Genomic DNA, 24,634 nt, shown 5'->3' with positions numbered 1-24,634 from the left:
TCTGCTCCTCTGCCGGCCTCCCCAGGGTCCATCCTTCTGCACCGTATGTTACTATACTTTCGACTACTATTTTGTCGCATACTCTTCTTTTTTCTGTAGATATTGCCCTGCGCCACAGAACTCCATTTGGCACCTGAGTTGCACCTTTTTCCTGCTGGGTCCTGCCTTTCGTATCTGCTTCGCAGCTTCCGCTTGCCATGGATAACCAGACTTCAATATTTTAAAAATGTCTTACTGCTTTAATAGTTCCTTTCAGCAGTGCCATACCATATCCCTTCCATTTTCGCCACTACTAGAAATGTTTTGATCATATGTAATCTAAACCCTCCTCGTTAAAATACTTCCATTAACGTCTTTTATCATCATATTGACTTTCTCCCTACTTTCTGCTATAATAATATCGCAAATAATAATGAATGGTACTTCCATTCCGGAAAGGAATTAATACCATATTTCCTCCCAATTGATTCAACTTTATGTTTTGGGTGTATGTCTTAAACAGGGTCAGGGACATACTGTAGTCCCATCTAAGTCCTTTCGATGTTTGCAGTGGCTCACTCAATTTTCTCCCTACTTTAACTATTGCTTACGTTTGCTGATATATCCTCCGAAAGAGGTATATTTGCTGTGTTTCTATACTTATGTATTCCATCACTGTCAGTAGTACGTAGATGCTTACAGAATCATATGTTTTTTCTAAATTCGCAAATATTAGCTGTATTTCTTGAATTTTAGGATACACCTTCTCAGTTATTTATCTAAGGCTAGAAATGTAGTCCACAGAAGATCGTCCAACCGTAAAACCTACTTGGATCTCTCGCATCTTTCCTTCAGTCTCATTCTCCAACCCGTTTTTCAGTATAGAGCTAAAAAGTCTGCTGATAGATGCCATAACACTAATCCCTCTATAATTGATTTGGTGTTTCTTGTTTCCTTTTTTATAGATAGTAGATTTATATGATACGCACCACTCTCTTGGTAAATCCTCTCCTTTCACAATCTCATAGAAGAATTTACATATAAGTCTCACCACCTAAAGTTCTATGACAAGTCCTTCCGGTCCACTTGCCTTTCCATTTCTTGCATTTTTCAGCATCTGTTGCAGTTCTCCCTCTAGTATTTGTATTGCTTTTGTTGTAGGCTCCTATCTCCTCGTCTCTACTGTTTTCCACCAGAAGTTCTTCAGAGTGCTTTTACGTTGTGCAGGCTGTATTGTGTGCGGGCTTGCTAGTTATTTTTATTTTTCTTATCGTTCTTCGTGCTTCAGCCGATCTCCTAAATCCAAGCGAATACTGCATTTCCACACATACTATTTCCGTTTTCTCTTCCTAAAACTTTCTTGATAATTTCCTAGGCCTCCTTTTATATACCTTATTTCTATCCCAATTCTCTTAACTCCTAGAGCTTAACCATACGTGGTATAATTTCTTCTTTTCCTTAACCACCTCCAACAACTCCATGGTCACCCATTTCATTTATTACTCTTCTTTCCCTTCCCTTCCTAAAACCTAATACGCTGATACTTTAATCGACTGTTTCAGGAAACCGTTTAGTTAATTTGCACTCCAGTCCTCCATTGCATCCAATCCTAGATTTCAGCTTTGCTGGTATGAAGCTTTCACACTTTCTTCTTATAGTGGATGTATCCTATATTTGGGGTCCGCTATTGTTGTACTTCCAACATGCTCGTTCTTCTCCTCCTGCTTTATTTTGGTCTTAATCTGAAAAGCAGTTTTTGAGGTACCTGTGTAAAGGTCGGGGCCACACCCTGTCCTTGTTGTTATACTTTCATCTTGTGCCTTAATCATCCGCTGTCTTCGCACTATTACCTAGTATGGAATTGAATTTAGATTCCTTAATGGATTAGCCCAGGTGTATTTCTAAATTTCTTTGTTGGAACTGGTCATCCATGACAGTGCACTCTTGAACCTTACATAAATTATTCAACTTCCAACAGGTATCATTGTCTGTATCATCTTCCCGTGGACCTACAACCTCACCATTTACTCTTTTTCCAGTTCGTCCATTGAACTCCCCCATTATTAACAATTTCCCTTCATCTGCACAATCTTCAACCGCTTCCTGTAAGTCATCGAATAAATCTATGTTCTCCTCCTCTGGGGATTCCTCGTTAGGGTCATACATAAAAGTTAATTCCAATTTTATTCCATGATTTATTTTGTTGTTACACTGATTATTCTTCCATTCACTTCCTTTCATTCTCTTCTGATAAGAACTGCTACCTCTGATATTGCTCTTTCAGTTTTTTTCACTCCAGTCCAAAACAGAATAGTCTCCAATCACATTTTATCCACGTCCTTTCCTTTTTCCTTTCTGTGATTATGAGGATACCAACTTCCAGTACTTCAATTTCCTTAACTATATTCTCAATTTCTCCATGGCAACGTCCGTACATTTCGTGTTCCACAAACTAGAGTCCTGGATAGTAACTGGAGTCGATGCCTACTGATCCATGCAGCTTCTTTAATTTTTTTTTAGAAACGTAGCAAACCTTGTTTTTACCAGTGACCAGTGTGGGATACCAACACCTTGTTGAACTCCCTCCCCCCCCCCCCCCCCCCCAACGTGAAGGACCAGGATTTTTCCTGAAGGTTTACTCCCATAGAGAGCGTGAAGCTCGTAAGAGTCCCTTCTGTTGCTATGTCAAGAATGGACAACTCAGGATCGGATAAAGGATAATGAGGAATAAGGGACATTGTGAGATACTCTTTGTCAGGTTCCTCTGCTAGAGGCCAGTCTGGCAAGAGAGACCCTGCCAGTAGCTACGCTACGGCGGTATAGCACTCCTTCATTGAAATAGGCAAACCCTCTCGCCTGCAAGGATAATGCTACGCCTTATCCTCGAAAGAGAGTGAAGGTGAAAGTAATTTAAAATTAAAACGTGATCCTCCCTATATCGTCAAATCTCACGAAGAGAGTCGCACTGGTTCTCATCAAAGTGTTATCCAAATTGTGATTTTACGTGCTAAATCTCTAGTTACATTACAACGGGGCTATAAAGATAGTACGGTGTAGCACAGTAGGTTGCATCTGATACGTCTCAATCTGATACGTCTCACACAACGAAATGTGTCGTACCTGTATCTGCTGCTTTTAAATGAAACGCTATAACTTAATTAAGAGGACACAGTGAATTTGGTAACAAGTGTAGCAAAAGCAGCATTGAATTGCTTGGTTTATGGCCGAGACGAAATGATTATTAAGAGAAGTGAGTTAAGTTTCGGTATAACGACGCTATCATTTCGAGGCGGCGCGCATTACGCGAAGATTTGTGGCCGGGCGAGGCGACAAGTGATTAGGGACGGCGCGGTTTAATTTGGGAAGGCTGTGGCATGTTATTATAGCACGGAGGGCACGAGCGGGGGACCGCTAAGTGGCCGGCATTCCTGCAGCAGGTCGCGTAACGAGGATGCACCGCCCCGTATCCGGGAGCTGGTCGAGCGACCACGACCCCTGGCACCGCACTCGCTTGCTGGCCTTCCTCAGACAGCTCCCAAGTGCAGGCCACACACCTGGCCACACACGCCAAGGAAGACGTTCCATATCGCTTTGTGAATGGGTTAAATAGTTGCTAACAAATAGACACAGCACCACATCCTTAACGGAGAAAATTCCTGCAATTTAAAAATAATTTGTGGTGCACCATTGCAACACATTTCCTACCCTCCCCCCTGTTCGCTATTGTCGTCACTTAGGTCAGTATCCGGCTGCTGGCAGAAGGAAGCGTTCTTCAGCCCTCGGGCTGGTCGACGGGTTTTTCCCTAATCTTCCTAAACCGTTCGTGGCTGGAGCTTACATGCGTGGTTTGGAGGAAGAGTAATTTTCTGCACGTCCGCCGGTATTTCCAGCAAACTTCCAGGAAACAGTCTTAAAGTCCTGGCAAAAAGCACCGTCTTACGTAAGCGCTCTAAGCAGGAGTGGGCAATGGGTGCTTCTGATTCCGATTGGTGGAAAGACCTAATTGCAGTTTGGAGCTCGCGAAATCGAGTCCGTCTGTAACCCTCCGGCGGTTGAGGTGTGACGTAGTGGGACCTCGTGAGAGGAGAGGGGGGGGGGGAGGGGGCAACCTTTTCGTCTAGGAGCATCGCTTTCATCCTACGTTCCCAATTATTTTTTGGATGTATTTCAATCTCTATCGTCCCCTTTAGTTTTTACCCTCTACAACTCCGGCTAGTACCATGGCGGCTATTTCCTGATGCCGTAACATTTCCTTTATTTCCGCCATTGCTTCTTTGAGGTATAGATTTGACAGTACGGGCGGAAGGCTGCATCGCTCTTCCACACGTTTTAATTCGAGCACTTCGTTCTTAGGCTTCCAATCTCATTGTTTCCTCTTGGTTCTTCTACATACCGCATACTACCTGTTTTTCTCTATAGGTTGCCCCTATTTTCCTCAAAATTTCGAACATCTTGCACTATTTTACATTGTCCAACGCTTTTTCCAGGTGGGAAAATCCTATGAACGTGCCTTAATTTTTTCAGTATTGTTCCCATAATCAAACACAATGTCAGGACTGCCTCTCTGCTGACTTTGCTTTTCTTAAAGCCGAACTGATCTTCCTCTAACAACCCTCAGTTTTCAAGTAACTTTTGGGAATCCAACCGGGTTACTCCGACGACCGCGGCTCTTGGTGACGTCATCCGGCAGCATCCCTGCAAGTTATTTGAACATTCTGTACGCCAGAAGAAACTCAGGTTTCAGATTATCACTTTTCTTCTCCTTTCTTCTGTATATTATTCTCGTCAGCAGCTTGGATGGAAGGACTGTTAAGCTGATTGTACTGTAGTTCAGGCACTTATCTGCCCTTGCTATCTTCGGAATTGTGTGGATGACATTTTTCTGAAAGTCTTATGGTACGACGTTTGGTTACCATTTCTCCGAATTATTTTACAAATGTAGATGGAATACTGTCAGTCCTTTCTGCCTTATTTGAACTCATGTCTTCCAGAGGTTATCTTTTCGGAAATTCGGTGTTACTGATCCTTCATGATCAACGAGGTTAAATTTCAAGCACGGAAAGCCCACAAAGCATTCGAAAGTGCGTTCCCGTGCGCGGGTGACGAATTATGCTCAGGCGTCTTCCTGTTTTCCCCGACGAGTGTTGCGGTTTAGTAAAGGTGGGCTTGTTCGTTAAAAAGATGTGTCAGAGCAGAGCATAAAGCCATCAGCTAGCTATAGACGGTGTTAGGTAAGTGATGGACTGGGATAGGCTAAATTCCGCCCAAATTTGATTTTTTATGTGACCCTTTCCCTATTGACTTTGAACTTCCTTCCTGTTTACCGTTGGGGTGCCTATCGGCGAGACTTACTAGTAGTCAGTTGGAGGCGGTTTATACTCGTAGAAGTATAAGCGGTGGAAATATTCCAGTCCAGTGGTCAGATCTCGTAATATTTCTCGGATTTGACGGTTACAGAGTTTTTAATTAGTAACTTTGCAGTTGCCCTGCCTCGCTTGTCAAAGTGATGCTGGCCAACCTTATTGAGAATGTTTGGTAGTGTAGCAGTCCACATAATTAATGCGGGTACGACCGTAAATGTTTTCGATCAATCCGTGGACCAGTACCTGAAGTTTTGTCGCGCGCCGCACATCAACAAAACTGCCTGAATTCGGGCCACGGCTTCGAGTGTGGGTTGGTATAACGTTATTGAAGCTCCTAGCTGAGGACGAAAGGAACGTTTCACCTCAAGGAACCACAAAAACTTAAACTGAACTCCATGATCACGCCCAGAAGGCGCGACGATGCCGACCGGCCGCCGTGTCATCAACTACATCCTCTACCATATGACACCATAAGGACGCCGTGTGAATGGGCAATCGTTCAGCATAGCTCTCTTCCGCCCATTCTTGGCTTTCCACATCTTGGAGACGCTACTTCTCATTCAAATAGTCCCTCAGTTGGTACACGAGGCTGAATGAATCCCGTTCCAGTTGACGACAAAGAAAAATACCTGGCTGTACAGGTGATTCGTAAGGCAGTCAAACGCACTGACGCTCAGCTCCAGACGCGGACGTTGTAGGACCATTGCTGTTAGTAAAATTGACAAATTATCTAGTGGTTGACATTGTAAGACACATGACGCTGTTCCAAAATGATGCTGTTGTACATAGAGAAGTTACAATGCTAGAAAATAGTAGCAGAATGCACGAAGACATGCAAAGGAACGACGCTTGTCGCAGGGAATAGCAACTGACCCTCAACAAAACAAACGTAAAGTACAGTAAGGCGGATAAATTTACAGCAAGACCTATTATACTCTGATTAACATTTGACCTAGCTTTGCCTGTGTATGTGTTAGATGCAATACTTCCCACACCTCCTCCTCCCTCTCTGTTTCCACCTCTTCTTCCATTACACTGCCCACCCCATCGTCCCACCACTGTCTATCTCCTCCTCCCCACTCTCTCTGGCTGTTCACATCCTTCTCCTCTCTATGTCTTCATCTCTCCTTCTCCCTGTACATCTCCTCTCCCCCTCCCTCTGTTCAACCTGTCCTCGCCCATCTTTCGTTCCATCCTACTTGCCACCTTTCTGTGATATCCACCTTCTCCTCCTCCATACTCTGTCTCCTCCTCCTTCCAGCTCTGCCTTTCTTCTCCTCTCTCCTCTCCCTATCCACCCCTAAATCCTGGCTGAGACTACTTCAACGCAATACATCTGTCATACAGAGCAGCCTACATTTTGGGGGCTGGAAAACTGTTTCTTACCCCTGGCGTGTAGGCTGCCGTGCAGTGCAGGTTGATTGAGTAGCAAACATTCTTCTTATACAATATAACTGTCATGCAGAGCATCGTACATGCTGAGGGCTAGAGAGAACACTTATAAACCTCACAGTGCTGATACTTGTGAGGCCTGCTATTTCCGACTGGGAGTATGTGATTTAGAGTGGAACGACCACTTAACACTAATAGATGGATAGCCAGGAGGCAGACTGAGATGCATTTAATTAAGTCTATCCAGATTGTAGTTTACAAAGCCTTCCTTCGATGAACACTCGAGTTTTGTTCCTCTGTATGGGGACCTTGTAAAGTGGATGTTATAGAGGAAACAGAGAAGGTAAAAGAAAAGAGAAAAGCTGTACATCACAGTGTGATTTACTGTCAAAGTTGAAAGCTTATGTTCCTATAAGCGTCAAACAAATATATTACTTCGTACTACGAGTATCTCGCGAAAAGACCAGCTAGGTAAAATTAGTGAGTGATTTCTGATTGTTAAAACCATTTTTAATGTTCGCTATAGCCTGTTAGAAACCTATTTTCACACATATCATAAAATTTATGGCTGTTCAGAGGTCAGAGGTATGTAATATACGATCCAGTAAAGATCATCTGTATATGACAAAAAGTTCTGATAGCTTTGGTAAACATTTAAGATGGTAGAGGCCGTGGGCCTACAAATGAAGAAACAGATGAATGATTAGTGAGTTTCGAGCTCCCATAGGCGTTTAGCAAACCGTCGCTCTTTTCGCGCACCATTCGTGGCTGGAACAGGAAAAGTGAAAGTGATCGTGGTACAGAAAGTATCCTCTGCCACACAGCATAAGGTGGCATTCGGACTTTAGATGTAGATGTATTAATTTGGTTTTGCAACACATCTGTATGTGGGAGCGTGTGTGACGTTAGATTCAAGAGGGCCAGGTAATTGAAGAATATCTAGTCAAATAAATAAATAAAACTAAAAAAATATAGCATTACTGGGAACTAAAAACAAAAGGTAATTAAAATGCAGGTAGTATGTTCCAAGATACTCACCTTTGATCGTTTGTGAAATCAACATCTGCAGTTGGGTAACGTTCAACCCGTGTCGCTCCATCCTCCGTGGCTGGAACCTCCTCGGCTTGCTGTCCGCAAGGTGTCAGAGACGATGCAGCTCAATACTGTTCCACTCTTCTACCTTGCTGAAGGCGTTCAATGAGTGTGGGGGATTCCCGCAACAACGCACTGCGCTTTTCAACTGATCCCAAGCATGCTCACCTAATTTCAAGTGATCAGGTACAGCTGGCATTTCAATTTGGTTGATTTTTATTTCCTGGAGAAAGGTGTCGACTCACGCTTTTTATTGTCTTCAAAAACGTTTTCGTTACCGACATGCTGACTGCAGGGCTAAACAGTACGTTGAAGGGCTACCGCACCTTGAGAATTTGTAACTGAATGTTGAAGAAAATTTCTGAAAATGCTTTACTCCTGAAAATTACCCCAGAATTATTGAACACGTTCTTCTGGAAACGGAATCTGACTCGACAACGTTTCAGATGTGAAAGGACTTTTGCTAGCTCAATTAGGCTCTACTCTGAAATATTTCTGAAATATCCAGTTTTAAATACCACAAACTGCATAATTAGTTACCAGTGCGTGTTAAGCTTTGCCGTATAGGTTCAGCTTGTGCAGGCCAAATATGCCTGTCGTCTGTATAATTTCTAGGATGAAAAATGTAAAACCCATGAACTGATTTTCTCACGGAACTGAATACTAGCGCCGCTGCCTCTGCATCTGTATGTCTCGGAAAACTGCGTCTAGATTAGACTTACCTGTATACCGTAAACTTCTAAGGAAGAGAATAGCAAAAGCGTTGAGTGATCGAATGTTACTACTTATGAGAGTCGCACAATGCAGGAAAAGGACAGACGGGAAACAGGTGGTCATTAGAGTATAGACAAAAGAAAATCCATAACGCAATGAATCCACAGACGCCAGGAGAGCAAGTTAATCATTATAGTGATCGAAATAATTATACCGAATGGTTCACTCCGTCATAGCTGAGTACAGTACATGGGTACGCTAATGTGAAAAGTCGATAATTTACGTATCATTCACGATACAGTCGAAAGTATATTACAGAGATGTTTACAGAACTTTTACGATAGAGACAGAAAGAGATAGATATTGCAAATCATTAATATCCGTGTGTGGATGAACTATTACCGAATGCTGGCCTCTACATCTACAGGTGAAATAGAATGGACCAGAAAAGAATTTTCGAGTCACCTCAGCAAATCGAGTGAAGATTCAACACGAGAGCTTAGTTTGATTGAGCTTAGCTTTGAAGCATACAAAACTGCACCAGCGTAAGTGACACGCGGGTTCACAAAGCAGGCCGTCGTCTCATCAGGTGCTATGAAGAGGTATGTTGAAAGCGGCCGTCTCGATTCACACAAAAGAAGCGTCTACTTTAGATTCTTTTTAAGAATAACAGCAGTAAGGGTGAGGCTTGTTCACAGCAAGGTGGTCAGAATATAGGGAGACGACCCGACGCCTAAAAAGTAAAGCCTGCTCGCGCCGTATTGGTGAGTCTTGATTAAGTGATCTTAATGCAGATGTAGTTTCACCTAAAAAAGAAGTAAAACGTTAGGCTGTTTTGCCGCGATGTACACCATGCTCGACGAATAATAATTGGCGTTAAAGAATTACGTTTTCAACCGCCTGATGATGGGTATTCGTCCACGAAAGTATACTTTTTTCAAAGTAGATACTCAGAACTAATAGTCGATTCTACGCATTAACGCTAAAAGGGTGAATTCAGCACAAGGCTTAAATGTACAAAGAGTCTTATAAGACTCCACAGCATGGCAGACAGGCTTCAGCTGACGTCCGTACTCGGCAGAGATAGCGCCATCTCTCTTTTGTTTTCCGGAACTGAATATTGGCAACGAGAGGCGCACAGGATACCGAATCAAAAAACGACTGGCCCACGTTCCTTCTGAGCACTTGTGTCCCACACTGCTGCCTCGCCAAATGACTCTTCAATGACTATCGTCAGCCGTCAGACAGACCCTTCACTCGTTAGTAAAGGAAAACCGACGCAGCTGATAACGGTTCAATTCCAGTTCTTCCGCTGACCATTTTCTAGGGGTGGAAAAACTGAGCCGGCCGGAGTGGCCGAGCGGTTAAAGGCGCTACAGTCGCAGGTTCGAATCCTGCCTCGGGCATGGATGTGTGTGATGTCCTTAGGTTAGTTAGGTTTAAGTCGTTCTAAGTTCTAGGGGACTTATGACCACAGCAGTTGAGTCCCATAGTGCTCAGAGCCATTTGAACCATTTTTGGAAAAACTGACTTATTAAACCAATATCGGTATTTTAGTTCTGCATGAACGGTATTTTTAGGTGTTTATTTGGTCTCGGTTGTAATATGTTTTCTGTAAACAGCGTGTCAATTTGCCACAGCTATGCTGATAAATATTTGGTTTTTAAATAAATCTCTTTTTATAAACGAGTTATGTACATTCGTAAAATTTCCGTTGTTTGAAATATTGGTTTATAATAGAAAATGGGAAAATCGATCACTGCTATTTTAATAACAAAGTCGACAGTGTGAAACGAGCAACAAACGGATGTCATAAGGATTGGCACAGCAGTGCTGAGACAATACTGTACCTGTTGCCGTCGGGTGTGGCCTATTAGATGACGCGCCCGCATGTCCAATTTTGCAAGACTTGCCCACAACTGGTATATCATTGCTGAGCAATAATGTACCGGTTGCCATGTAGCGTGGCATAACAAAAGGTACGGGTACGCGTCTAAGTGCTGTGTGCAAGACCTGTCCCCAGCTGCTCTGTTCAGTAGTTTCTGGCTGTCGTTGTTTTGCAAAATGGCAATATCCATAATTTGGAATTATTTTCCGAAGGGTGCAGACAATGAAGTACAATTTGCTTCAAAATATTATAAATCGGAGGAGGCAGGACGAACTTGCGACACTGTATTATAACGAGAAAACTTCCACAGTGTTTCTCGGAAGAGAATTTGAATGAAATACGTCTAATTTTATTGTTTTGTTGTTGCATCAAGGTAAGCAAATTGACAGCATCCGAAAGTGGCGATGCAAGAAACTCACCAACTTGTAACGCGTCCATATCCATCACCTTTGCCATCATTACACAAAAGCTTATTATTTGTTTCTCCTTTCGATGAAATAATAAAGGAGACAGAAAATTATGGCAACAGTAATAAATTAAAAACCTAACAATTCATTCATAGTTTATAAAAAAAGGGGAAATACCTGATCTGCTGCCTACTACTATGTAATATGTCTTTATTCGATTGTAGCCGTTGTAGACGGACAGCTTAACATGAAAAAGTCTCCAATCTCAGATTTCACGTTTTAGCACTTACTATTCGTAATGCCATAATAGTGATATGTGAGCAGAACTGTAAAAAGTTAGAATCATTAGAAGAATACTGGTGATTTTTTACAGTATTGAACCCCTCATTACTTTTCGAGGAAAGCTGCAAACGGTGAACAGATTACATTTTCTTTTATTTACTTCCTTTATTTGATATTCTGGTTCAGCATGTGTAGAAAAGTACAATGAAAAAGTCTGATGAGCTATTAGAGCTTTTCAACCTTTTTCGACGTCTGCGTTTATTACCAGAAATGATAGCAATAAAAATCCGAAAATCGGTTATTTCAGAACCGGCTATTTTGAGCGTTTCTAACAGTCAGGTTAAACAGGAGGTGAAAAACAAAAACAGTTTAAGCGAAAACCGGCTGCTTCAGCGATAACCGCCATCCCTAAAGCACACTACGTGCGCGAACAGGCAGAGAGGTTTGTATTACTGTTCGTAATGGACGCCAAAGGGCCAAATTGATGGTTCTAAATGGCTCTGAGCACTGTGGGACTTCACATCTGAGGTCATCAGTCCCCTATAACTTAGAACTACCTGTGGTGTCACCGCCAGACACCACACTTGCTAGGTGGTAGCCTTTAAATCGGCCGCGGTCCGGTAGTATACGTCGGACCCGCGTGTCGCCACTGTCAGTGATTGCAGACCGAGCGCCGCCACACGGCAGGTTTAGAGAGACGTCCTAGCACTCGCCCCAGTTGTACAGCCGAGTTTGCTAGCGAAGCTACACTGACAAATACGCTCTCATTTGCCGAGACGATAGTTAGCATAGCCTTCAGCTACGTCATTTGCTACGACCTAGCAAGGCGCCATTACCAGTTTATATTGAGATTGTTGTTAATGTACCGTCAAGAGCGATGTACACCAATTATGGATTAAAGTTAGGTATTCCAGAAGCTATGTACTATTTTTGGCTACTATAATTCCTTGTCATTTTCCAGACCTCACGCCAGCCTGCGTGAGCTCAAACGCGTGCCTTTCGGCTTCCTCCAAACTCCGTGAATTGGCTCCTGCCAATTCACAACACTACCTAAACCTAACTAACCTAAGGACATCACACACATCAATGCCCGAGGCAGGATTCGAACCTGCGACCGTAGCGGTCGCACGGTTCCAAACTGAAGCGCCTAGAACCGGTCGGCCACTCCGGCCGGCCCAAACTGATGGGTCTGCGTTCTTACCTCCTCCTTGTCTGATAGACGGTGGCACGCACTTTCATTACGTTCTCCTTCTGCCAGCCACAATTTGTGGGAGACGGCCAACAGCTGTGTTGTTGACAGCGGCGGCCACTGTACTCGTATGGCATTGTCGGTGCCGAACGCCACACCGTCTGGGGTTGTTCGGCCACCTGGCACTATGAGACAAATCTTCGAAGTTTAATATGTATGTGGTATCCGTTCTTTCGGACATATCCAAACAGAAAGGTGGCACGGCCAATAATCTCTTCAATGCAGATGCGCACCAGGCTCGAACTCACGGGAATTGGTGAAATGACGCGAGTGATGAGGATAATGATCAAGAGACACTACGTTAGTAGTGTATTGATAAGCTGAGAATTTGGGTCTGACGGGAGCTATCCTAGGGCAGTCTATCCAGCTGCAATGACCACTGTGTCCTGGTGGCACAGTGGTTAGAGCATCTGCCTAGTTAAAAGGAGACTCGGGTTCGAATCCCGGCTCGACAAAAGTGTTCAACTTTCCCCATTGAGTTAAACAATGCCTGCTCGCAGCCAATTTCTATAATTCCTTTACGTCTTCGAAGCTTAAGTTTCACGGTAGAGACCGAATGACGTCGCTGCTGTGTACGATGACCGCACGGACGACGTCGCGTGCTGAGAGTCTTCCCGCCTCAAAGCGACACTGCGTGCACGTATTGAGCTTGAAATGACCATCAGAGGCATACCGACAGGCAGAACTACTGTCCACTCAAGCTGCGTTGTGCATTTATAATTTGGAGACTCGCTGCGTTCTACTGAATTGCTCTGACAATACAGGTTTACTTTTATCTCCGCTAAACAGATAGCTGTACCTATTGATTTATGGTGGTCAAAACTTATTGAAAACGGGTTTCTGATTAAATAAAAAAAACTGCAAGTCATGAATGTAGTGCAAAGTGTCTGTTTGAGCAATTGGGACTTTGAAAGATGTAACTGTATTAATACGTGCTGGAAATCAGCACAGTAATACATACTATGCATACCGGAATATTTCGCACTAATTCATGCGTTGATCTGAGACATTTTTCTCGAAGGAGGCAAAACTATTCCGTGACTTTGGTTGATGCCACCATTTTTGTTGTTGTTGTTGTTGTCTCCAGTCCAGAGACTGGTTTGGTGCAGCTCTCCATGCTACTCTATCCTGTGCAAGCTTCTTCTCCTCCAAGTAACTGCTGCAATCTACATCTTGAATCTGCTTAGTGTATTCATCTATAGGTCTCCCTCTACGATTTTAACCCTCCACGCTGCCCTTCAATACTAAACTGGTAATCCCTTGATGCCACAAAACATGCCCTACCAACAGATCCCTTCTTCATGTCAAGTTGTGCCTCAAATTCCTCTGCTTCGACCATCATCCGTTATTTTGCTCCCCAAACAGCAAAACTCATCTACTACTTTAAGTGTCTAATTTCCTAATCTAATTCCCTCAGCATCACCTGATTTAATTCGACCGCATCCCAGTTTTGCTTTAGTTGGTGTTCATCTTATATCCTCCTTTCAAGACACTGTGCATTCCGTTCAACTGCGCTTCCAGGTCCTTTTCTGTCTCTGACAGAATTTCAATGTCATCGAGACAAACCTCAAAGTTTTTAATTCTTCTCCATGTATTATAATTCCTAAATTTTCCTTTTATTTCCTTTACTGCTTGCTCAGTATACAGACTGAATAACATCGGGGATAGACTACAACCCTGTCTCACTCCCTTCCCAACCACTGCTTCCCTTTGATGCCTCTCGACTCTTATAACTGCGATCTGGTTTCTGTACAAATTGTAAATAGCCTTTCGCTCCCTGTATTTTACCCCTACCGCCTTCAGAATCTGAATGAGAGTGTTCCAGTCAACATTGTCAAAAGCTTCTTCTAAGTTTACAATTGCTAGAAACGTAGGTTTGCCTTCCCTTGATATATCTTCTAAGATAAGTCGTAGGGTCAATATTGCCACACGTGTTCCAACATTTCTACGCAATCCAAACTGATCTTCTCCGACGTCTGCTTCTACCAGTTTTTCCATTCTAAAGACTACGTATTAGTATTTTGCAGCCGTGACTTATCAAACTAATAGTTCGGTAATTTTCACACCTTTCAGCACCTGCTTTCTTTGGGATTGTAACTATGATATTCTTCTTGAAGTCTGAAGGTATTTCGCTTGTCTCATACATCTTGCTCACCAGATGGTAGAGTTTTGTCAGGGCTGGCTCTCCCAAGGCTATCAGTAGTTCTAATGGAATGTTGTCTACTCCCGGGGCCTTGTTTCCACTTAGGTCTTTCAGTGCTCTGTCAAACTCTTTACGCAGTATCATATCTCCCATTTCATCTTCTATTCTATTTCTATAATATTGTCCTCAAGAACATCGCCCTTGTATAGACCCTCTATATACTCCTTCCACCTTTCTGCTTTCCCTTCTATGCTTAGAACTGGGTTTCCATCGGAGCTCTTGATATTCACGCAAGTGGTTCTCTTTTCTCCAAAGGTCTCTTTAATTTTCCTGTAGGCAGTATCTATCGTACCCCTAGTGATATATGCTTCTACAACCTTTCATTTGTCCTCTAGCCATACTTGCTTAGCCCTTTTGCACTTCCTATCGACATTATTTTTGAGACGTTCGTATTCCTTTTCACCTGCTTCGTTTACTGCATTTTTATATTCTCTCCCTTCATCAATTAAATTCAATATCTCTTCTGTTACCCACAGATTTCTACTATCCCTTGTCTTTTTACCTACGTGATCCTCTGCTGCCTTCACAATGTCTTCTCTCAAAGCTACCCAGTCATCTTCGTACTTCTCCCCCCAGTCTTGTCAGTTTCTCACTAATGATTCCTCTGAAACTCTCTACAACCTCTGCTTCTTTCAGTTTGTCCAGGTCCCATCTCCTTAAATTCCCACCTTTTTGCAGTTTCTTCAATTGTAATCTACAGATCATAATCAATAGATCGTGGTCAGAGTCCACATTTGCCCCTGGAAATGCCTTACAGTTTAAAACTTGGTTCCTAAGTCTCTGTCTTACCATTGTATAATCTATCTGAAATCTTCCAGTGTCTCCAGGCCTCTTCCACGTATACAACCTTCTTTCATGATTCTTAAACCAAGTGTTAGCTATGATTAAGTTTGTGCAAAATGCTACCAGGTGGCTTCCTCTTTCATTCCTTACCCCCATCTCATATTCACCTACTACTTTTCCTTCTCTTCCTTTTCCTACTATCGAATTCCAGTCCCCCATGACTATTAAATTTTCACCTCCATTCACTATCTGAATAATTTCTTTTATCTCATCATACATTTCATCAATCCCTTAGCCACCTGACGGAGCTAGTTGGCATATAAACTTGTACTACTGTAGTAGGCGTGGGATTCGTTACTATCTTGGCTACAATAATGCGATCACTATGATGTTCGTAGTAGCTTACACGAGCTCCTATTTTTTAATTCATTATTAAACCTACTACTCCATTATCCCTATTTGATTTTGCATTTAAAACCCTGTATTCACCTGACCAGAAGTCTTGTTCCTCCTGTCACCGAACTTCACTAATTCCCGCTATATCTAACTTTAACCTATCGATTTCCGTTTTTAAATTTTCTAACCTACCTGCCCGATTAAGGGATCTGACATGCCACGCTCCGATCCGTACGTAGAACGCCAGTTTTCTTTCTCCTGATAACATCGTCCTCCTGAGTAGTCGCTGCCCGGAGATCCGAATGGGGGACTATTTTACCGCCGGAATATTTTACCCAAGAGGACGCTATCATCACTTAACCACACAGTGAAGCTGCATTCCCTCGGGAAAAATTGCGGCTGTAGTTTCCCCTTGCTTTCAGCAGTTCGCAGTATCACCACAGCAAGGCCGTTCTGGTTGTTACAAGGCCAGATCAGTCAGTCATCCAGACTGTTGCCCCTGCAACTTCTGAAGACGCAGCTGCCCCTCTTCGCCGTAATCCACGAATATTCTGGCTTCTTTTGCGAAGTACCTTTTTCCTCAAAAATTATTTTAGTTCGCACCAAACGCAGATGTCACTGAGATTCTTTCGGCGGAAAGCCAGAGCGTCGCAGATATTCATAGGCGCTTGCAGAACGTCAATGGAAACAGTGAACATAACCACGTTGAGGCGTCTGTTGTAATCGCAAGAAAGGTGCATTGAATGGAGCTGAAATTGAAAAGTAGGGTTTATAGCCAAAACAGTGGGGAATAACATGGCGTGTGGGAATCCTGAATAAAACCAAGATGCTTTCAGAAAAAGAAATGTTTTGTTACTTATTGAACGCGCATCGTACTATCTGCAAGCAGGAAAACTTACGTGGTTTTCGATATATTATTATACTGCCATGGATATGTAGCAGTCTGTACCATGGTTCATCTGTCGAGAGCACCGTTCCATGCGCCAATGATAAACTCTACGCCATACTAGATGTGATGAGGTGAGCTGTGGTGTACATGTCGGTTGATGGCTTCTGTACTGCGTAAAGAATGGGTGGTTTCTGTGATACAATTGTTCGCTGGTTGTCGTTGTTCAGCATTGAACAGATAAGCGACTTGCTGCTAGTTGACCCTTGTAACTGCTGCTACAAAACGTGAAAGCAGACTACGACCTATGTCATCAACATGTTATTCTCCGTGGCAGCTGACTACAGCGTCGGCGGTTTTTGCCGTATCGATATACTGTCGACACACACTTGACGCGGCAGCACGTGACGAGCGTAACAGCTGCGCAATCTCGAAGATGGAACGCGTCAAGCGTCGAGTTTCCACGACCAGTCCGCGATAAAATGCACTACGTCGGCAACCATGTCAATCCTTTGAACGAAACTCACTACGAAGGCCATAAAAAGGTTGGGCGACCTAAGTCACATGACATGCCGAACTATTGCATTCGTCACCGTTCCATGAGCGCTCTCTCTCCAGCCCAGTGAACTAAACAAGTTAACTCATTAAGACTCGTAGAGTAATCCAGGAGTGAGACATGTACAAAGTACCAGCACACATTTTCATATGATTTACTTGTTGCATATAACGGTCCCCAACTTTGAATGTAGATTGATTTCTTCATCGTCCAACGCCATCGAGCTAGCGAATACAGTATTTGAGAAGGCACAACAGCTGTAGGCTCTACTTCCGTAGGAGTGGATGAAAGTCATCTTCGAAATACCGATTTATAATTTGCAATAAACGTTTGTTCAACACTAGCAGCCATTTACACAAGACTGCTGTCGTACAGAAGTTTGCGAGCCCGTATTACTAATGGATTTTTCTCACTTTGTACGGTAATTTTTACTTTTTAGACAGTTCGTCTTCTGTATTTATTGTTTTCAATGCCGCCTCATTGACGGAAAGAAAGAATTTGACACAAAACAGTCACTAACGTTGAATCTTACACCCAATGTTTTAATGTTGTCAGCAATTTCCCATCGTACATGGCGAAGGCTCTGAGAGAGAGGCAGCATTGCTAAGCACTCCCACACAGACCTGCGAGTGCAATACAACGAAGAGGGATTAGCCACACGGTTTTTGTGTGCCAACTTCGCGGGACACAACTGGTAAGCTGAGCGCAGCGGAGGGTTAAGGTATTTCCCCAATACCACGCATTACAGCCCATTGCTTTCGCCGGCCTCGTGCCGTAATAAACTGTCAGGCGGGCCCTGACTGATGACGGCGGGTTTCTTCCGGCAGTGCGCGGCTTTTTGCCCCGCTGGCCGCTCACTTTGAGGCTCTGCCGCCGCCGCCTCGTCTGAACTCGATCCTTCACGGAGGCGCCCGGCAAACGGTCCGCTGCTAGACAGACCAGCGGTCGGCGAGTCACGTTACACCCGCTTCCACGCCGCGTTCGTCACGCTGGTGCCCGCCCAGAGACTCTGTCAATGAGGGACCCGCACGTCGTGTTGTCGGTAGCCTAGTGAAGAAATTAAGCAGTTATATATTTTCTGCAGAAAACAAAATAAAGAGCTAAATTTATTGACATTTGACCCAGCTGCTCACTCACAATTCATTCAATACATTAGCGTTGACATTGAAACAAGTCTGTACTATGTTAGAATTGTAATTCTGGCAGGAAAAATAGTCTACTCCAAACTCTTTGTGTGTAAAAACGCTACCTGGCTAAATGTATTCAATAAATGGCTATAATACCTGTCTCTCTCTCTCTTTCTCTCCCTCCCTCCATGTGTGTGTGTGTGTGTGTGTGTGTGTGTGTGTGTGTGTGTGACTGTTATTCTGAAATATACTCACCGTGCAACTTGAATACTGGATGTTGCCTGAGCTTTTATTACCCCCCCCCCACTCTCTCTCTCTCTTTCTCGCTCTCTCTCCCTCTCTCTCTCTCTCTCTCTCTCTCTCTCTCTCTCTCTCTCACACACACACACACACACACATACACATACATACACATACGAGCAGCCTGGGGTGTATCTTCTATCTAAAGAGAAGAACTTTGGTAATTACGCATAGAATAAATTTATTCAAGCATCTGCGCAATACGTGATTTGAACGACCACGTGGTGTAACACACACCAGGTCTTTGTTATTAAAAGACGAATTACGAGGTGCATTCAAGTTCTAAGGCCTCCGATTTTTTTTCTAATCAACTACTCACCCGAAATCAATGAAACTGGCGTTACTTCTCGACGTAATCGCCCTGGAGACATATACATTTTTCACAACGCTGACGCCATGATTCCATGGCAGCGGCGAAGGCTTCTTTGGGAGTCTGTTTTGACCACTGGAAAATCGCTGAGGCAATAGCAGCACGGCTGGTGAATGTGCGGCCACGGAGAGTGTCTTTCATTGTTGGAAAAAGCCAAAAGTCACTAGGAGCCAGGTCAGGTGAGTAGGGAGCATGAGGAATCACTTCAAAGTTGTTATCACGAAGAAACTGTTGCGTAACGTTAGCTCGATGTGCGGGTGCGTTGTCTTGGTGAAACAGCACACGCGCAGCCCTTCCCGGACGTTTTTGTTGCAGTGCAGGAAGGAATTTGTTCTTCAAAACATTTTCGTAGGATGCACCTGTTACCGTAGTGCCCTTAGGAACGCATTGGGTAAGGATTACGCCCTCGCTGCCCCAGAACATGGACACCATCATTTTTTCAGCACTGGCGGTTACCCGAAATTTTTTTGGTGGCGGTGAATCTGTGTGCTTCCATTGAGCTGACTGGCGCTTTGTTTCTGGATTGAAAAATGGCATCCACGTCTCATCCATTGTCACAACCGACGAAAAGAAAGTCCCATTCGTGCTGTCGTTGCGCGTCAACATTGCTTGGCAACATGCCACATGGGCAGCCATGCAGTCGTCCGTCAGCATTCGTGGCACCCACCTGGATGACACTTTTCGCATTTTCAGGTCGTCATGCAGGATTGTGTGCACACAACTCACAGAAATGCCAACTCTGGAGGCGATCTGTTCAACAGTCATTCAGCGATCCCCCAAAACAATTCTCTCCACTTTCTCGATCATGTCGTCAGACCGGCTTGTGCGAGCCCGAGGTTGTTTCGGTTTGTTGTCACACGATGTTCTGCCTTCATTAAACTGTCGCACCCACGGACGCACTTTCGACACATCCATAACTCCATCACCACCTGTCTCCTGCAACTGTCGATGAATTTCAATTGGTTTCACACCACGCAAATTCAGAAAACGAATGATTGCACGCTGTTCAAATAAGGAAAACGTTGCCATTTTAAGTATTTAAAACAGTTCTCATTCTCGCCGCTGGCGGTAAAATTCCATCTGCCGTACGTTGCTGCCATGTCTGGGAATTATTGACAATGAACGCGGCCTCATTTTAAAACAATGCGCATGTGTCTATCTCTTTCCAGTCCGGAGAAAAAAAATCGGAGGCCTTAGAACTTGAATGCACCTCGTACTGCATGACGTAACCATTCATCACATTACAATAACCACAGACCATTAGTATATAATTATTTTAACCTGGGAGAATGAAAGGATATCCTCAAACGATCGCTAGCATCATTTCACGAGTGGCTGGTTCCACTGCGTCTGGCCCTGCCAAATAGTCACTGACCCACCAGCCTTAATGTAGACATTCACTGCCAAAAGTCCTTAAGAAAGATCCACAACGTATATCTGGGTCTTTTACGTCAGTGATCACACCGATCCTCCGTGGCACAGATTCGCGATACTGTGACCAGGCTGTGGAACGTGTTCTAAACGTTACACAAAACGGAAACAACAGTATGTACGCCGACAAGGATGTCTTTCAGTCAACAGCGTGACTGGCTGGTATATAAGGGACTAGATTAGCGCCCGCTGCTTCGCTCGTGTAGACTGTATGGCCTGTAGAGATTTTTTTTTGTTTTTATTTAATCGAATTTTTATGTTGTTCCCAAATTGCAACATCCTCTGAGCTTTTCACGCTAATTAGGGCTACGTAAGTGTGGTATTTTCCGACCAAAAAGCCATTCAGGAAGCTGGAGCCCAAAATTTTAGTTAATCGTGCCTTTTGCGTTCTTGTGGAGATATTTTCATTGCAACTTTCATCCCCTAACAAATATTTCTTTATATCTAACCGAGAATAGAAATGCCAATTTGTATAAATTTAGCTTTAAAATTCTTTTAATGTAAGGAAATATTTTATAACAAATTTCTGGCTCTATTTCTCTCTCTATGGGGTTGAATTTCCAGAAACAATAAAACACTTATTTTTTTAAATTTCTAACCGCGACGTCAAATGCCAACTGTCGTAGATGTAGCCTTAAAATCCTTTAGTAGTTCTCCAGTAACTAATTGTTTTCAAAAAAATTTTATTCACTACTTTACTCCCTCAGTGCTTGAATTTCCAAAAATGTTGAAACACGTATTTTTTTATTTTCTGAATGAGAAACCATATGCCAGTTTTCGTAGTTCTAGCTTCAAAATTGCCTTAATAGTGACATTAAAAATGCTTCTGCCCCTATTTCACCCCCTTAGGGTTAGACTTTTGAAAAATTCCTTCTGAAACGATGTCTGCAGGGTAAGATACACACCTTCTCCAAATTTCAAGCTTCTATCCTTAGCGATTTCGGCTGGGCGATGATGAGTGAGTCAGGAAATTGCCTTTTATACGTAGAGATAAGACAAAAATGTGGACACACCAAAAACACAACGTTTTAACATGCTTAATACGCTGTAGACAGTGTCGGCATTCAGAATAGGCTGCAGTCGTCTCGGAATGGATAAATACAGGTCTTGTATGGTTTTCAACTAAATCTTTTGCTATTCTTCCTGCAAAATAATGGAAATTTCAAGTAACGATAATGGAGGTGGATAGCGATCACACACCCTTCTTTCCAAATTAGACAAGAAAAACTCAATAATATTGAGAACTGATGACTATGGTGACCGAGAGATGTGTGAAAATTCACCCTCGTGCTCACAAAACCAATCCTGGACGATGCGAGCTGTGTGAACAGGGGTGCTGTTGTCTTACAACATGGCATCACCACTGGGGAAGAACATTGTAGCTACCATGAGATGGATCTGATCAGCCAAGATAGTCCTTAGCAGTAATGTGATCTTGCAGAATAGCAATGAGCCCCATGGAATACCACCATATGGGTGCCGAAATCATCACCGAAACCCCGCCGAATAAACGTCCGACAAGATGATTTTCTTTCATTTCTCCACAGCCCAGATATTATGGCTTCGCCACCATGTTTTCCTATTATTGGCATTTGAATCACTACTGAGCGGTTTTGGAATTCCAATTCGCTCTACAATTCCGTGCTTATGAAGCGCTGACGGGGTTCGCGATTGGGACTTCCAGTTCTGTATTTTTCGTCACAATCCCCTTCCACAAGCACTTTCGTCCGCTTTGTGACTTAGCTGATGCTGTTTCTCCGCTTCCTCTTTATGTGGTATCTTGGATACGTGTCTGTTGAAACAACAAAATCTTCGGCTGCCTTGGTTGCGGAAGCACCCGCCGTAAATAGCACCCATAATTTGCCCGCGTTAGAATTGACTTAGCTCCGACGTGATGCACTCATAACTTTATATGACCCTGTTCCGACGACAATTGCCACTTGCACCGTATTGAGCATGATGCACAGGTACCATTCGTGTTAAAATACAACAGCGCAACCCGTACTTTTTTGTTCAAGGATGCTTTTCTCCCGGTGTTTCCATATTTTTGTCTAAACCCTCTATGCGACTGAAAACTGTTACAGGTGTTAAGGCGTACTTCTTGGCTTTGCTTGCTGTATACTACTGTGTGCGCTGCATAGTCTGCCTAGAAACGAGCTAATGAATGATCCAGTAGCTGTACACTGTTATGACGAGAACCGTCCGACATCCACGACAGCATTAACGACTAAGTGCTTCTCATTATAAGTACGTGCAACTAACGAACTTTATTACCTGATGATGCGCATTTAGTTTCATAAACGCTCCGAAGAAATTAATGTGTTATGTAAATTACTAAACAGTGTATATAACCAGTGTTAATACAGTTACATTCAGTCACATTTCTCTTAACACATTCGTTATTTTGTGAATTATGAGAAAGATAAAAAAATCAATAAGGATGGAAACCTGAAGATAAACTGGAGCAGCCAGAAGACATGGTCGGATGTCACTGAAAGTCCTTACACATACACACCATCGGCATGTGTGAAAATGATTAGTGTAACCATTCTCTGTGTCACCATATGGCACAAATGTTCTTTGTGTTTAGTGTTGTTGCCAGATCTGGTAGCGACTGTAAGGGAGTGAACGGTATGAGACGGTGAGTAGTCACTGGACACGGAGGGGCATGATGCATCGTTATCACCGCCTGATAGAGTTTGGAATGGGTGTCATTGTGGGTCTCCGTTTGTCCGCCAGGTCGAATAGTACAATATCCCGATTTGTGGGCGACTGGGATGTCACAGATGGCAGTGGCCAGATGCTGGAACCTGAGGTGAGGCGTACTCTTCGTCGACCGCGTCTGACTGCCACAAGGGAGGATCGCCGTATTTTGCACCAGGCACGACGTTACTCCGATATCTGAGCTTGCAATTCGAGAACAAGATTCTGTGTCATCCCACACCAATGTCGGAGACCAGCAGCAGCCAGACTACCACTGCACGTGCAGACTGCCATTCATACCACTAACACAAACGGCTGCCTTTGGAGTGATCTCTGTGACCAGGATGCGTGGACTGCTAACGAAACGCGTCGCATTGTGTTCAACGATGAACCGCGGTACTGCAGTACACTGGATGAACATCACCGACGATCACGGCGGAGTCCTGGGTAGAGGACCCCCTCCTCCAATGTTCCTGCAGTCATGGTCTCTGGAGCAATCGGGTATGGCTTCGGGTCAGAGGTGGTAGTGACTGAAGGATCTCAGACAGCACGTCGGTGCCTCACGAACATTCTGTGTCCTCAGGCGCTACCTCTGATCCGACAGTACCGTGGAGCCGTAGTTCAACAGGATCATGGCCCTCCACACATGGAACGTCTCTCTACGAACTGTCTGCGTGATGTTGAAGCACTATCGTCGTCAACACGATCGCCAAATCTGTCGCTGAAAGAAAATCTGAGAGTTCACCCCGGACGTCAACGCTGACCCAATGACAGTTTCCATGATATCAAGGACTGTTTACAGCTTTTGTGGGCCAGCTTGCCCCAGGACGTAATGACACAGTTGTGTAAAGATAGTAACGCTCATTTAAATACACTCACAGTTGAGTTCCGTTACTCACTTACCACTGTAACAGCCATCTAGAGGCAGTTTTAAAACTGGGCAGGTCAGACTGTCTGGTGTAATCTGCTCCCTTTCGGGAAACATTGTAACTGTGAGCGCAGTAGTGGGCTTCCCAGGTCCTTTGTCCGCGCACATTCCCGCTCACGCTGCGGTGAGTTACGCATAGCTGATTGTCGCTGTTGCTACTCGAGATGTCGGGACGCGGAAGGGGACGTAAAGCTGCTGCCTTGGCGGAGTTGCTGCTCACGCTAGCAGGAACATCCGGCAAGAAGAAGAGGAAGACTGCAGCGCAGTGCTTTCGCTGCCAAAAGCTTGGCCACGTCGCCAAGCACTGTAGTGGAGCAGTTGCGTGCTTGAAGTGTGTGCAAGCACACGACACACGCGACTGCAAAAAGCAGAAGGACGCCCCCTGTACCTGCGCCAACTGCGGCGGCGCACATGCGGCCAACGCCCGTTCCTGCGCCTACAGAAGAAACTGGCAGGGGCCGGAGAAGAAGACGCAGAAGCAAGTGACCACCACACACGAAGAGGTGGTCACTTGTACGGAAGACGTCGTCACCAGGCGCCTTAACGACGCCGTACAAGAAGCCATGTCCGCCTTCAAAACCGCCA

The sequence above is a fragment of the Schistocerca cancellata genome, chromosome 1 (genome assembly GCF_023864275.1).
Source record: "Schistocerca cancellata isolate TAMUIC-IGC-003103 chromosome 1, iqSchCanc2.1, whole genome shotgun sequence".
Classification (NCBI taxonomy): domain Eukaryota; kingdom Metazoa; phylum Arthropoda; class Insecta; order Orthoptera; family Acrididae; genus Schistocerca; species Schistocerca cancellata.
Note: the sequence above shows the minus strand (reverse complement) of the source record.